Below are 13,648 nucleotides of genomic sequence, written 5' to 3'. Positions count from 1 at the left end.
TTCTGTTCCTATCTAAGCGTTTTATATTGTAACCTTCTATTTTGACCTCGTCGTCAGTCACCGTATCATCCAACCAAGATTCAGAGATGGTTATAACTGCCGCCCTAATTTTGTTAGCTAGAATCCTAATCTCTGCCAATTTAGGAAGAAGTGATCTTGCATTGACATGAATAAAGTGAAGGCCTGTTTTCATAAAACAATCATAATCATCAATATATGGCAATGGGTCATTTGTATTAAAATTAGGTAAATCAATGTCATCACTGCTAAAGGGTAACTGTGCCAAAGTGCATTTGTTACACACAAAATGAATTCTGGCACCGTTGCTATAATTGTACATACATCCATCATGCACCCACCCCTTACACATTTTACATAATGTGCCTTTTCTGTTTTTCATGCGTACTTTAGTACAGTGTATGCACCTGTTTGGTAGTGTTTGAGATAATAATGGCTGTATTGTCTCACATTGACCTATGTATGCATTACATATGGAGTTAAGGTTATCATCCCTAGCTACTAGACCGTCATTATTGCCGTCATTTATCTGTCTGTTTTGCCTCTGCACAATAGTTTGAGGTCCTGGATTAATTTGGATATCACCACTTAAGAGCGCTACAATAAGAGCTGTGTGCCATTGTTTTTGTTTAGGTATGCGGTGTTGCCATACCTTGCGGCGATAGTGAGGTTTACTTTTCTGGTAGGATGGCAACTGTTGGGCTTTTACTGTCCAGGGCGCTGTTACTCCATTCACCTTTTCCAACCCCCATGACTGATTTCTTTCTTCATGGAATTGAAGAAGAAATATAAATATAATTATGGCAGCCTGTACCCCTCTAATGCCTGCCATTTTCACTCTTCGCTCTTTTACTCATATACAATAAAATTTATTTCTCTTTTCCAGTCCCTAGTACACTTAGTATCTGCTTTAATTACACTGAATTACTAGTAAAATTTCCTCTTCAAAACCCTCTTCACTGCTCACTTTTCCCTTAACTTCACAACACCCTTACATTTAACCCCTTATTCACCCTCCCCTACCCACCTCACTTCACAGTCTGGCTTCACCAATTAACTTCTAACTCCTTTCCATTCTGGTAGACCAGAAAGGTTTAATCAGTGGTTTTATCCTTCCAAATCCCCCTCAATTCCATTTATCGGGGGTTGTGTCGTGTTGTTGTCTCCTGACCTGTTTTGCTGACTCAGCCATTTTTAAAACACTGAGGGGAGTAACACCACCTGACTTTCCTTGAGATTATAGATATATTTGGCTTTTTCTGCTATGATTCTCTCACTGTACACTGGTCAGCTGAATATAGGTCAGCTGCTAAAATATTAACCTTGACTATTTAACTATTCACTTCTTTCCCACGACTGGCACTGAGGGATAACCGTCCTATACCTTGGAGTTTTGTACTGTTGATTTGACGATGTCTCCTGTGTTTCCCTCTGGTTAGCACTGGTACAGGTGATATGATGGTGGTACAGATATGATGCTACTGTCAACAGATGAACGTCAGTAAAGATGAGAATTTCACTTCGCTAGTTGTACGTCTGGCAGTAGCTGCTGTTTGAATGCTGGTCAGCCATGTTTAAAGGCTCAAATCTTTCCCTCGTTTGGCACTGACGAAAAAAGTCCTACAGACCTGGCATTTCCTTGGAGATTTAGTTGATCAGGATTTCTGCCATGTTGTCTTCCCGTTAAACACTGGTGCAGTTGATATGGAGGTCAGTTATTTCATTTAGTGGAAAACGTCTTGTGTCTGGTTCACGTCTGGCAGCAGGTCTGGTACTTGAATGCCGGTCCCTCTTCTGTCATATTTAGTCCATTTCGTTGTCGTCACCGTCAGTTTTTATGTAACTATAGTTAACTTGCATGTTGTTGCAGCAGTACTTGCAAATTTGGCCATCACTGGAGTTCGGATAGGCCCAGGGGACGGCATGATATAGGAGCAGCCTTGTTGCTGCTTGCTGCGGCTGCAGCTGGCACCCTCTGTAGTAGTAATATTAGTAGTAGCAGTAGTAGTAGTAGTAGTAGTAGTAGTAGTAGTAGTAGTAGTAGTAGTAGTAGTAGTAGTAGTAGTAGTAGTAATAGTAGTAATAGTAGTAGTTCTAATCTCAATGATATGTGAATCAGAGCAGAGGTAAACACAATCGCCCTAAACATATATATATGTTTAGGGCGACATATGTATTGAACGTTTAAGATGTGAATGAAGAACATGTATGCTGAATACACATGTAGACCTTGTTGAACATTTTGAATACACATGCAGACCTTGTTGAACATTTTGAATATACATGCAGACCTTGTTGAACATTTTGAATATACATGCAGACCTTGTTGAACATTTTGAATACACATGCAGACCTTGTTGAACATTTTGAATACACATGCAGACCTTGTTGAACATTTTGAATACACATGCAGACCTTGTTGAACATTTTGAATACACATGCAGACCTTGTTCAATATGCCCTCTAAAAAATTATATTTAAAATGTACGCAGAAGAATGGATATACATAAATAATATTGCAAATTTAAATTATTAAATGGTATTCATACTGAGGTTAGTCATTATGATACCTAAGTCACCAACTGAACTACTGGACAGAGTCATCAGGCTCTTCGTGACGCTTGTTTTCTTAGCGTACTTTCTGGTTTAATATTGTATAGCAAATTCTATTGTTTTACTTGTTAGAACGAATCAACATTGATAATATAAGATGGGTTAATTCAGTAATTACCAGTCATTATATGAAGTCGATTGAAATGAAAATAACGTGTCGTCTAAAATAACATCTGAATCTCCGGTTTAATATCTTCGTTAAGAAAGTCAACAAGTTCTGAAGCATCATCTGAAGCATCATGAAGCATCATCTGAAGCATCATGTAGCATCATCTGAAGCATCATGAAGCATCATCTGAAGCATCATGAAGCATCATCTGAAGCATCATGTAGCATCATCTGAAGCATCATGAAGCATCATCTAAAGCATCATGAAGCATCATCTGAAGCATCATGAAGCATCATCTGAAGCATCATCTGAAGCATCATCTGAAGCATCAAGAAGCATCATCTGAAGCATCATCTGAAGCATCATGAAGCATCATCTGAAGCATCATGAAGCATCATCTGAAGCATCATCTGAAGCATCATGTAGCATCATCTGAAGCATCATCTGAAGCATCATCTGAAGCATCAAGAAACATCATCTGAAGCATCATGAAGCATCATCTGAAGCATCATATGAAGCATCATGAAGCATCTGAAGCATCATGAAGCATCATCTGAAGCATCATCTGAAGCATCATCTGAAGCATCATGAAGCATCATCTGAAGCATCATGAAGCATCATCTGAAGCATCATGAAGCATCATCTGAAGCATCATGAAGCATCATCTGAAGCATCATCTGAAGCATCATCTGAAGCATCAAGAAGCATCATCTGAAGCATCATGAAACATCATCTGAAGCATCATCTGAAGCATCATGAAGCATCATGAAGCATCATCTGAAGCATCATGAAGCGTCATCTGAAGCATCATGAAGCATCTGAAGCATCATGAAGCATCTGAAGCATTTGGAGCATCATCTGAAGCATCATGAAGCATCTGAAGCATCATGAAGCATCTGAAGCATCTGAAGCATCATCTGAAGCATCATGAAGCATCATGAAGCATCATCTGAAGCATCATGAAGCATCTGAAGCATCATGAAGCATCTGAAGCATCATGAAGCATCTGAAGCATCATGAAGCATCTGAAGCATCATAAAGCATCATCTGAAGCATCATCTGAAACATGAAGTATCATCTGAAGCATCATGTAGCATCATCTGAAGCATCATCTGAAACATGAAGTATCATCTGAAGCGTCATCTGAAGCATCATGAAGCATCATCTGAAGCATCATCTGAAGCATCATGTAGCATCATGTAGCATCATCTGAAGCATCATCTGAAGCATCATCTGAAGCATCATCTGAAGCATAATGAAGCATCATCTGAAGCATCATGTACCATCATCTGAAGCATCATCTGAAGCATCATCTGAAGCATCATGTAGCATCATGTAGCATCATCTGAAGCATCATCTGAAGCATCATGTAGCATCATGTAGCATCATCTGAAGCATCATCTGAAGCATCATGTAGCATCATGTAGCATCATCTGAAGCATCATCTGAAGCATCATCTGAAGCATCATGTAGCATCATGTAGCATCATCTGAAGCATCATCTGAAGCATCATGTAGCATCATGTAGCATCATCTGAAGCATCATCTGAAGCATCATCTGAAGCATCTGAAGCATCATGAAGCATCATCTGAAGCATCATCTGAAGCATAATGAAGCATCATCTGAAGCATCATCTGAAGCATCTGAAGCATCATGTACCATCATCTGAAGCATCATCTCAAGCATCATGAAGCATCATCTGAAGCATCATCTGAAGCATCATCTCAACCATCATGAAGCATCATCTGAAGCATCATCTCAAGCATCATCTGAAGCATCATGAAGCATCATCTGAAGCATCATGAAGCTTCATGTAGCATCATCTGAAGCACCATGTAGCATCATCTGAAGCATCATGTAGCATCATCTGAAGCATCATGTAGCATCATCTGAAGCATCATGTAGCATCATCTGAAGCATCATGTAGCATCATCTGAAGCATCATGAAGCTTCATGTAGCATCATCTGAAGCATTATGAAGCATCATGTAGCATCATCTGAAGCATCATAATGCTTCATGTAGCATCATCTGAAGCACCATGTAGCATCATCTGAAGCATCATGTAGCATCATCTGAAGCACCATGTAGCATCATCTGAAGCATCATGTAGCATCATCTGAAGCATCATGTAGCATCATCTGAAGCATCATGTAGCATCATCTGAAGCACCATGTAGCATCATCTGAAGCATCATGTAGCATCATCTGAAGCACCATGTAGCATCATCTGAAGCATCATGTAGCATCATCTGAAGCACCATGTAGCATCATCTGAAGCATCATGAAGCATTATGTAGCATCATCTGAAGCATTATGAAGCATCATGTAGCATCATCTGAAGCATCATGAAGCTTCATGTAGCATCATCTGAAGCACCATGTAGCATCATCTGAAGCATCATGTAGCATCATCTGAAGCATCATGAAGCATTATGTATCATCATCTGAAGCATTATGAAGCATCATGTAGCATCATCTGAAGCACCATGTAGCATCATCTGAAGCACCATGTAGCATCATCTGAAGCATCATGTAGCATCATCTGAAGCATCATGAAGCATTATGTATCATCATCTGAAGCATTATGAAGCATCATGTAGCATCATCTGAAGCACCATGTAGCATCATCTGAAGCACCATGTAGCATCATCTGAAGCATCATGTAGCATCATCTGAAGCATCATGAAGCATTATGTATCATCATCTGAAGCATTATGAAGCATCATGTAGCATCATCTGAAGCACCATGTAGCATCATCTGAAGCACCATGTAGCATCATCTGAAGCACCATGTAGCATCATCTGAAGCATCATGAAGCTTCATGTAGCATCAACTAAAGAAAAACCACCCATTCACACACACACACATCCTCCTCATATACACCTACACTGACCCAATACAGCCTGAGCTTGCTACCATCTGCAGCTCATAAGACTGCCATCCCCACGAGCCCCTTTGAGGCGGGGTAGATGGCAGACCAGAGGCCTAGCCTCTCCCTACGAGCCCCGTGAGGGCGGGGAATGTGGCTGGGCCTGGGGACACTTGGTCCCAAAGATAAGAAGGTACTTGTCCTTCCTCCCATGGGAGACTTAAGTCTCGAGACACTCCCCAGATAGGGAGCCAAGGCCGGGTCACCACTACTTGGAAAAGACCCGGGCCGGGAGAATACCGGTGAATAAAAAAAAAAAAAAAAAAAAAAAAAAAAAACTGACCCAATTAACTATAACATAAAACTCCGAATATAGCTATTGCCTAATAAATCTCAAGCTAGTCCTAAGTTTGCCTGAGATACTCCAATTTAGAAGCTTTGATAGAATCTGTGTATCATGCCAAGACAAAACTATTCTTATTACTAATTTTTACGAATTGTTATATTCTTAAATGTTCTGCACTATTGTAAATCCATTTAATAATTTGTAATTTGTAATATAGAGTAAGAAATATTATTAGTCTGCCCGAAATGCTAAGGCGTACAAGACCAGGGCCTCACACCGTGGTATCATACTCTGGCTGGTGTATGGTACTATACACACAAGACAGCGGTGTACAAGACCAGGGCCTCACACCGTGGTATCATACTCTGGCTGGTGTATGGTACTATACACACAAGACAGCGGTGTACAAGACCAGGGCATCACACCGTGGTATCATACTCTGGCTGGTGTATGGCACCATACACACAAGACAGAGCGGTGTACAAGACCAGGGCCTCACACCGTGGTATCATACTCTGGCTGGTGTATGGTACTATACACACAAGACAGTGGTGTACAAGACCAGGGCCTCACACCGTGGTATCATACTCTGGCTGGTGTATGGTACTATACACACAAGACAGCGGTGTACAAGACCAGGGCCTCACACCGTGGTATCATACTCTGGCTGGTGTATGGTACCATACACACAAGACAGCGGTGTACAAGACCAGGGCCTCACACCGTGGTATCATACTCTGGCAGATGTATGGCACCATACACACAAGACACAGCGGTGTACAAGGCATAATGCAGTGCATAATGCAATGTCTTGTTGAATATAGAATCTGATCCTGCTGATGTGTTATCCCGTGGTGGAGCTTCTAGCACTGGTGGGGCGTCTGTCTCTGATGGGGCGTCGGCCTCCAATGGTGCGTCGGCCTCCAATGAGGCGTCGGCCTGTGATGAATAGTTGACCTTCGATGAGACGTTGGCCTCCGAAGTGGCGTCGGCCTCCGATGGGGTGTCGGCCTTTGATGGGGTATTGGACTTTGATGGGGCGTTGGCCACTGATAGAGCGTCGGCCTCCGATTGGGCGTCGGCCTTTAATGGGGCGTCGACCTCTGTTGGGGCGTCGGCCTATGATAGAGCGTCGGTCTCCGATTGGGCGTCGGTCTCTGATGGGGCATCGGCCTCTGATGGGGCGTTGGCCTCTGATGGGGCGTCGGTCTCCGATTGGGTGTCAGCCGTTGATGGGGCGTCGACCTATGATGGGGCGTCGTCAAGTGGTGTATCTTTGCCAAGGTTATCTACTATCTCCTCCAGTATTTCAACCACCTGAAGGATTGATGGCCGTTTAGATCTGTCATCCTCCATCATGTAATCAATCAGCTTAAGAAGATACTTGGGACCAGGAATTTTCCATTTTCGAAAGTAAGAATCCAGAAGTTTGTAAATCGTGAATCCAAGGGAGTACACATCACCTTTTGGGGTGCATGGACCTCCAAAAAATACCTCAGGTGCGTAGTGAGGGAAATCCTTATGTAACTCATTTGTATTACTCCAGTTGAGGTGGTCTCCCACCTTTTTACCGAGTCCCAAGTCAATTATGTTTACCTCCAGGGTATCACCTGTGTCACTGATCAGAATGTTGTCTGGCTTCAAATCGTTGTGAGTATATCCACATTGGTGGATGTCCTCTAGGTTCCTGGCCACCTCAACAAAAATTGAAAACAATATTTCTAGGTCTAACTCCTCGTTATTCTAGCAAAACTCATCCAGAGTAGTGCCACCTCTAAAAGAAATAACCATTGCGGGAAAGTTGGTGCAAACGCAGTACAACAGGGGGGTTCCGCCAGCACCTTTCAACTCGGCTAATATTTTGGCTTCATCGTCAAATGCCTTTTGCTTCTCTAAATACTTGCCAAGTTTGAGACAGGCATACTGTTTGTTAAAAATCACTTTATATGCGGTGCTAGACACTCCGCACCCCAACTTCATTCTGTTTTCTAGATCACAGAGCTCATATAGTTCATCGTACGTAACGAAATGGTCTCGGAAACCTTCCTCAGGAATATATTCACGAGCCATGGTTAGGTATTACTGCCTTTTATGAAAGATCTAGCAGAGAAGTAACTTTGTTTTTCACAGTCACTCTATATATAGTTAGTTTAGAAAAAACAAAAATATGTACGATTATTATTATTATTATTATTATTATTATTATTATTATTATTATTATTATTATTATTATTATTATTATTATTATTATTACTATTATTATTATTAAATATTTCTGATGTTGTAATATGACTGTATGATGCAGCTACTGTAGTGTTGCTACAGTGAAATTACAGAGATGGTTATGGTAGAGGTGACAGTGGTGGTAATTGTCACAGTGGTGGTAGAGGTGGTGATAATAATAGTGGTGGTTAGTGATGGTTGTGTTGGCCAAGATGGCGATAATGGTTGTGGAAGTAGTTGTGTAGTTGTAGTTGTAGTGAGGGGGTAGTAGTTGAGATGATGTTAATGATATTTGTAGTTTTGAGGGTTGTTGTAATTGTGGTGGTAAGGTAGGGATGGTAGCAATATTGGTTTTGAGAATAGTGTGTAATTTTGGTAGCGGAGTGGCAGATGTCACGATTATTGTGATGGTGATAGTGTTAGTAATGATGATATGAAGGTAATGATAATTATTGTGATAATGATAGTGGTGGCTGTAATGGTAGTGATGGTAGGTGTGATGGTTGCAGTGATGGTAACTGTGATGGTAGTAGTGATTTTAGGTGTGATGGTTGCAGTGATGGTAACTGTGATGGTGGTAGTGATGGTAGGTGTGATGGTAATTGTGAAGGTGGTGGTGATGGTAGGAGCGATGGTTGCAGTGAAGGTAATTGTGATGGTGGTAGTCATGATTGGTGAGATGGCTTCAGTGATGGTAACTATGATGGTGGTAGTTATGGTAACTGATGGTGGAAGTGATGGTTGCAGTGGTAACTCTGATGGTGGTAGTGATGGTAGGTGTGATGGTTGCAGTGATAACTGTGATGGTGGTAGTGATGGTATGTGTGATGGTGGTAGTCACGGTAACTGTGATGGTGGTAGTCATGGTAACTGTGATGGTGGTAGTCATGGTAACTGTGATGGTGGCAGTCATGCTGTGATGGTGGTAGTCATGGTAACTATGATGGCGGTAGTGAGAGCATGGTAGTAGTGTGTTAGGTAGTGGTGATGGTACAGTGTTAGTACTTGTAGTAGTGATGGTACAGTGTTAGTACTTGTAGTAGTGATGGTACAGTGTTAGTACTTGTAGTAGTGATGGTACAGTGTTAGTAGTTGTAGTAGTGATGGTACAGTGTTAGTACTTGTAGTAGTGATGGTACAGTGTTAGTAGTTGTAGTAGTGATGGTACAGTGTTAGTACTTGTAGTAGTGATGGTACAGTGTTAGTACTTGTAGTAGTGATGGTACAGTGTTGTGTTAGTACTTGTAATAATGATGGTACAGTGTTGTGTTAGTACTTGTAGTAGTGATGGTACAGTGTTGCGTTAGTACTTGTAGTAGTGATGGTACAGTGTTGTGTTAGTACTTGTAATAATGATGGTACAGTGTTGTGTTAGTACTTGTAGTAGTGATGGTACAGTGTTGTGTTAGTACTTGTAATAATGATGGTACAGTGTTGTGTTAGTACTTGTAATAATGATGGTACAGTGTTGTGTTAGTAGTTGTAGTAGTGATGGTACAGTGTTGTGTTGGTACTTGTAGTAGTGATGGTACAGTGTTGTGTTGGTACTTGTAATAATGATGGTACAGTGTTGTGTTAGTACTTGTAATAATGATGGTACAGTGTTGTGTTAGTACTTGTAGTAGTGATGGTACAGTGTTGTGTTAGTACTTGTAGTAGTGATGGTACAGTGTTGTGTTAGTACTTGTAATAATGATGGTACAGTGTTGTGTTAGTACTTGTAATAATGATGGTACAGTGTTGTGTTGGTACTTGTAATAATGATGGTACAGTGTTGTGTTAGTACTTGTAATAATGATGGTACAGTGTTGTGTTAGTACTTGTAGTAGTGATGGTACAGTGTTGTGTTAGTACTTGTAATAATGATGGTACAGTGTTGTGTTAGTACTTGTAGTAGTGATGGTACAGTGTTGTGTTGGTACTTGTAGTAGTGATGGTACAGTGTTGTGTTAGTACTTGTAGTAGTGATGGTACAGTGTTGTGTTAGTACTTGTAGTAGTGATGGTACAGTGTTGTGTTGGTACTTGTAGTAGTGATGGTACAGTGTTGTGTTAGTACTTGTAGTAGTGATGGTACAGTGTTGTGTTAGTAGTTGTAGTAGTGATGGTACAGTGTTGTGTTAGTAGTTGTAGTAGTGATGGTACAGTGTTGTGTTAGTAGTTGTAGTAGTGATGGTACAGTGTTGTGTTAGTAGTTGTAGTAGTGATGGTACAGTGTTGTGTTAGTAGTTGTAGTAGTGATGGTACAGTGTTGTGTTAGTACTTGTAGTAGTGATGGTACAGTGTTGTGTTAGTACTTGTAATAATGATGGTACAGTGTTGTGTTAGTAGTTGTAGTAGTGATGGTACAGTGTTGTGTTGGTACTTGTAGTAGTGATGGTACAGTGTTGTGTTGGTACTTGTAATAATGATGGTACAGTGTTGTGTTAGTACTTGTAATAATGATGGTACAGTGTTGTGTTAGTACTTGTAATAATGATGGTACAGTGTTGTGTTAGTAGTTGTAGTAGTGATGGTACAGTGTTGTGTTGGTACTTGTAGTAGTGATGGTACAGTGTTGTGTTGGTACTTGTAATAATGATGGTACAGTGTTGTGTTAGTACTTGTAATAATGATGGTACAGTGTTGTGTTAGTACTTGTAGTAGTGATGGTACAGTGTTGTGTTAGTACTTGTAATAATGATGGTACAGTGTTGTGTTAGTACTTGTAGTAGTGATGGTACAGTGTTGTGTTGGTACTTGTAGTAGTGATGGTACAGTGTTGTGTTAGTACTTGTAGTAGTGATGGTACAGTGTTGTGTTAGTACTTGTAATAATGATGGTACAGTGTTGTGTTAGTACTTGTAGTAGTGATGGTACAGTGTTGTGTTGGTACTTGTAGTAGTGATGGTACAGTGTTGTGTTAGTACTTGTAATAATGATGGTACAGTGTTGTGTTAGTACTTGTAGTAGTGATGGTACAGTGTTGTGTTGGTACTTGTAGTAGTGATGGTACAGTGTTGTGTTGGTACTTGTAGTAGTGATGGTACAGTGTTGTGTTAGTACTTGTAATAATGATGGTACAGTGTTGTGTTAGTACTTGTAGTAGTGATGGTACAGTGTTGTGTTGGTACTTGTAGTAGTGATGGTACAGTGTTGTGTTAGTACTTGTAATAATGATGGTACAGTGTTGTGTTAGTACTTGTAGTAGTGATGGTACAGTGTTGTGTTGGTACTTGTAGTAGTGATGGTACAGTGTTGTGTTAGTACTTGTAGTAGTGATGGTACAGTGTTGTGTTAGTAGTTGTAGTAGTGATGGTACAGTGTTGTGTTAGTAGTTGTAGTAGTGATGGTACAGTGTTGTGTTAGTAGTTGTAGTAGTGATGGTACAGTGTTGTGTTAGTAGTTGTAGTAGTGATGGTACAGTGTTGTGTTAGTAGTTGTAGTAGTGATGGTACAGTGTTGTGTTAGTACTTGTAGTAGTGATGGTACAGTGTTGTGTTAGTACTTGTAATAATGATGGTACAGTGTTGTGTTAGTACTTGTAGTAGTGATGGTACAGTGTTGCGTTAGTACTTGTAGTAGTGATGGTACAGTGTTGTGTTAGTACTTGTAATAATGATGGTACAGTGTTGTGTTAGTACTTGTAATAATGATGGTACAGTGTTGTGTTAGTACTTGTAATAATGATGGTACAGTGTTGTGTTAGTACTTGTAATAATGATGGTACAGTGTTGTGTTAATACTTGTAATAATGATGGTACAGTGTTGTGTTAGTACTTGTAATAATGATGGTACAGTGTTGTGTTAGTACTTGTAATAATGATGGTACAGTGTTGTGTTAGTACTTGTAATAATGATGGTACAGTGTTGTGTTGGTACTTGTAATAATGATGGTACAGTGTTGTGTTAGTACTTGTAATAATGATGGTACAGTGTTGTGTTGGTACTTGTAATAATGATGGTACAGTGTTGTGTTAGTACTTGTAATAATGATGGTACAGTGTTGTGTTAGTACTTGTAATAATGATGGTACAGTGTTGTGTTAGTACTTGTAATAATGATGGTACAGTGTTGTGTTAGTACTTGTAATAATGATGGTACAGTGTTGTGTTAGTACTTGTAATAATGATGGTACAGTGTTGTGTTAGTACTTGTAATAATGATGGTACAGTGTTGTGTTAGTACTTGTAATAGTGATGGTACAGTGTTGTGTTAGTACTTGTAATAGTGATGGTACAGTGTTGTGTTAGTACTTGTAATAATGATGGTACAGTGTTGTGTTAGTACTTGTAATAATGATGGTACAGTGTTGTGTTGGTACTTGTAATAATGATGGTACAGTGTTGTGTTGGTACTTGTAATAATGATGGTACAGTGTTGTGTTAGTACTTGTAATAATGATGGTACAGTGTTGTGTTAGTACTTGTAATAATGATGGTACAGTGTTGTGTTAGTACTTTTAATAATGATGGTACAGTGTTGTGTTAGTACTTGTAATAATGATGGTACAGTGTTGTGTTAGTACTTGTAATAATAATGGTACAGTGTTGTGTTAGTACTTGTAATAATGATGGTACAGTGTTGTGTTAGTACTTGTAATAATGATGGTACAGTGTTGTGTTGGTACTTGTAGTAGTGATGGTACAGTGTTGTGTTAGTACTTGTAGTAGTGATGGTACAGTGTTGTGTTAGTACTTGTAGTAGTGATGGTACAGTGTTGTGTTAGTACTTGTAATAATGATGGTACAGTGTTGTGTTAGTACTTGTAATAATGATGGTACAGTGTTGTGTTAGTACTTGTAATAATGATGGTACAGTGTTGTGTTAGTACTTGTAATAATGATGGTACAGTGTTGTGTTAGTACTTGTAATAATGATGGTACAGTGTTGTGTTAGTACTTGTAATAGTGATGGTACAGTGTTGTGTTAGTACTTGTAATAGTGATGGTACAGTGTTGTGTTAGTACTTGTAATAATGATGGTACAGTGTTGTGTTAGTACTTGTAATAATGATGGTACAGTGTTGTGTTGGTACTTGTAATAATGATGGTACAGTGTTGTGTTGGTACTTGTAATAATGATGGTACAGTGTTGTGTTAGTACTTGTAATAATGATGGTACAGTGTTGTGTTAGTACTTGTAATAATGATGGTACAGTGTTGTGTTAGTACTTTTAATAATGATGGTACAGTGTTGTGTTAGTACTTGTAATAATGATGGTACAGTGTTGTGTTAGTACTTGTAATAATAATGGTACAGTGTTGTGTTAGTACTTGTAATAATGATGGTACAGTGTTGTGTTAGTACTTGTAATAATGATGGTACAGTGTTGTGTTGGTACTTGTAATAATGATGGTACAGTGTTGTGTTGGTACTTGTAATAATGATGGTACAGTGTTGTGTTAGTACTTGTAATAATGATGGTACAGTGTTGTGTTAGTACTTGTAGTAGTGATGGTACAGTGTTGTGTTGGTACTTGTAGTAGTGA

Source organism: Cherax quadricarinatus, chromosome 43 (genome assembly GCF_038502225.1).
Source record: "Cherax quadricarinatus isolate ZL_2023a chromosome 43, ASM3850222v1, whole genome shotgun sequence".
NCBI lineage: Eukaryota > Metazoa > Arthropoda > Malacostraca > Decapoda > Parastacidae > Cherax > Cherax quadricarinatus.
Note: the sequence above shows the minus strand (reverse complement) of the source record.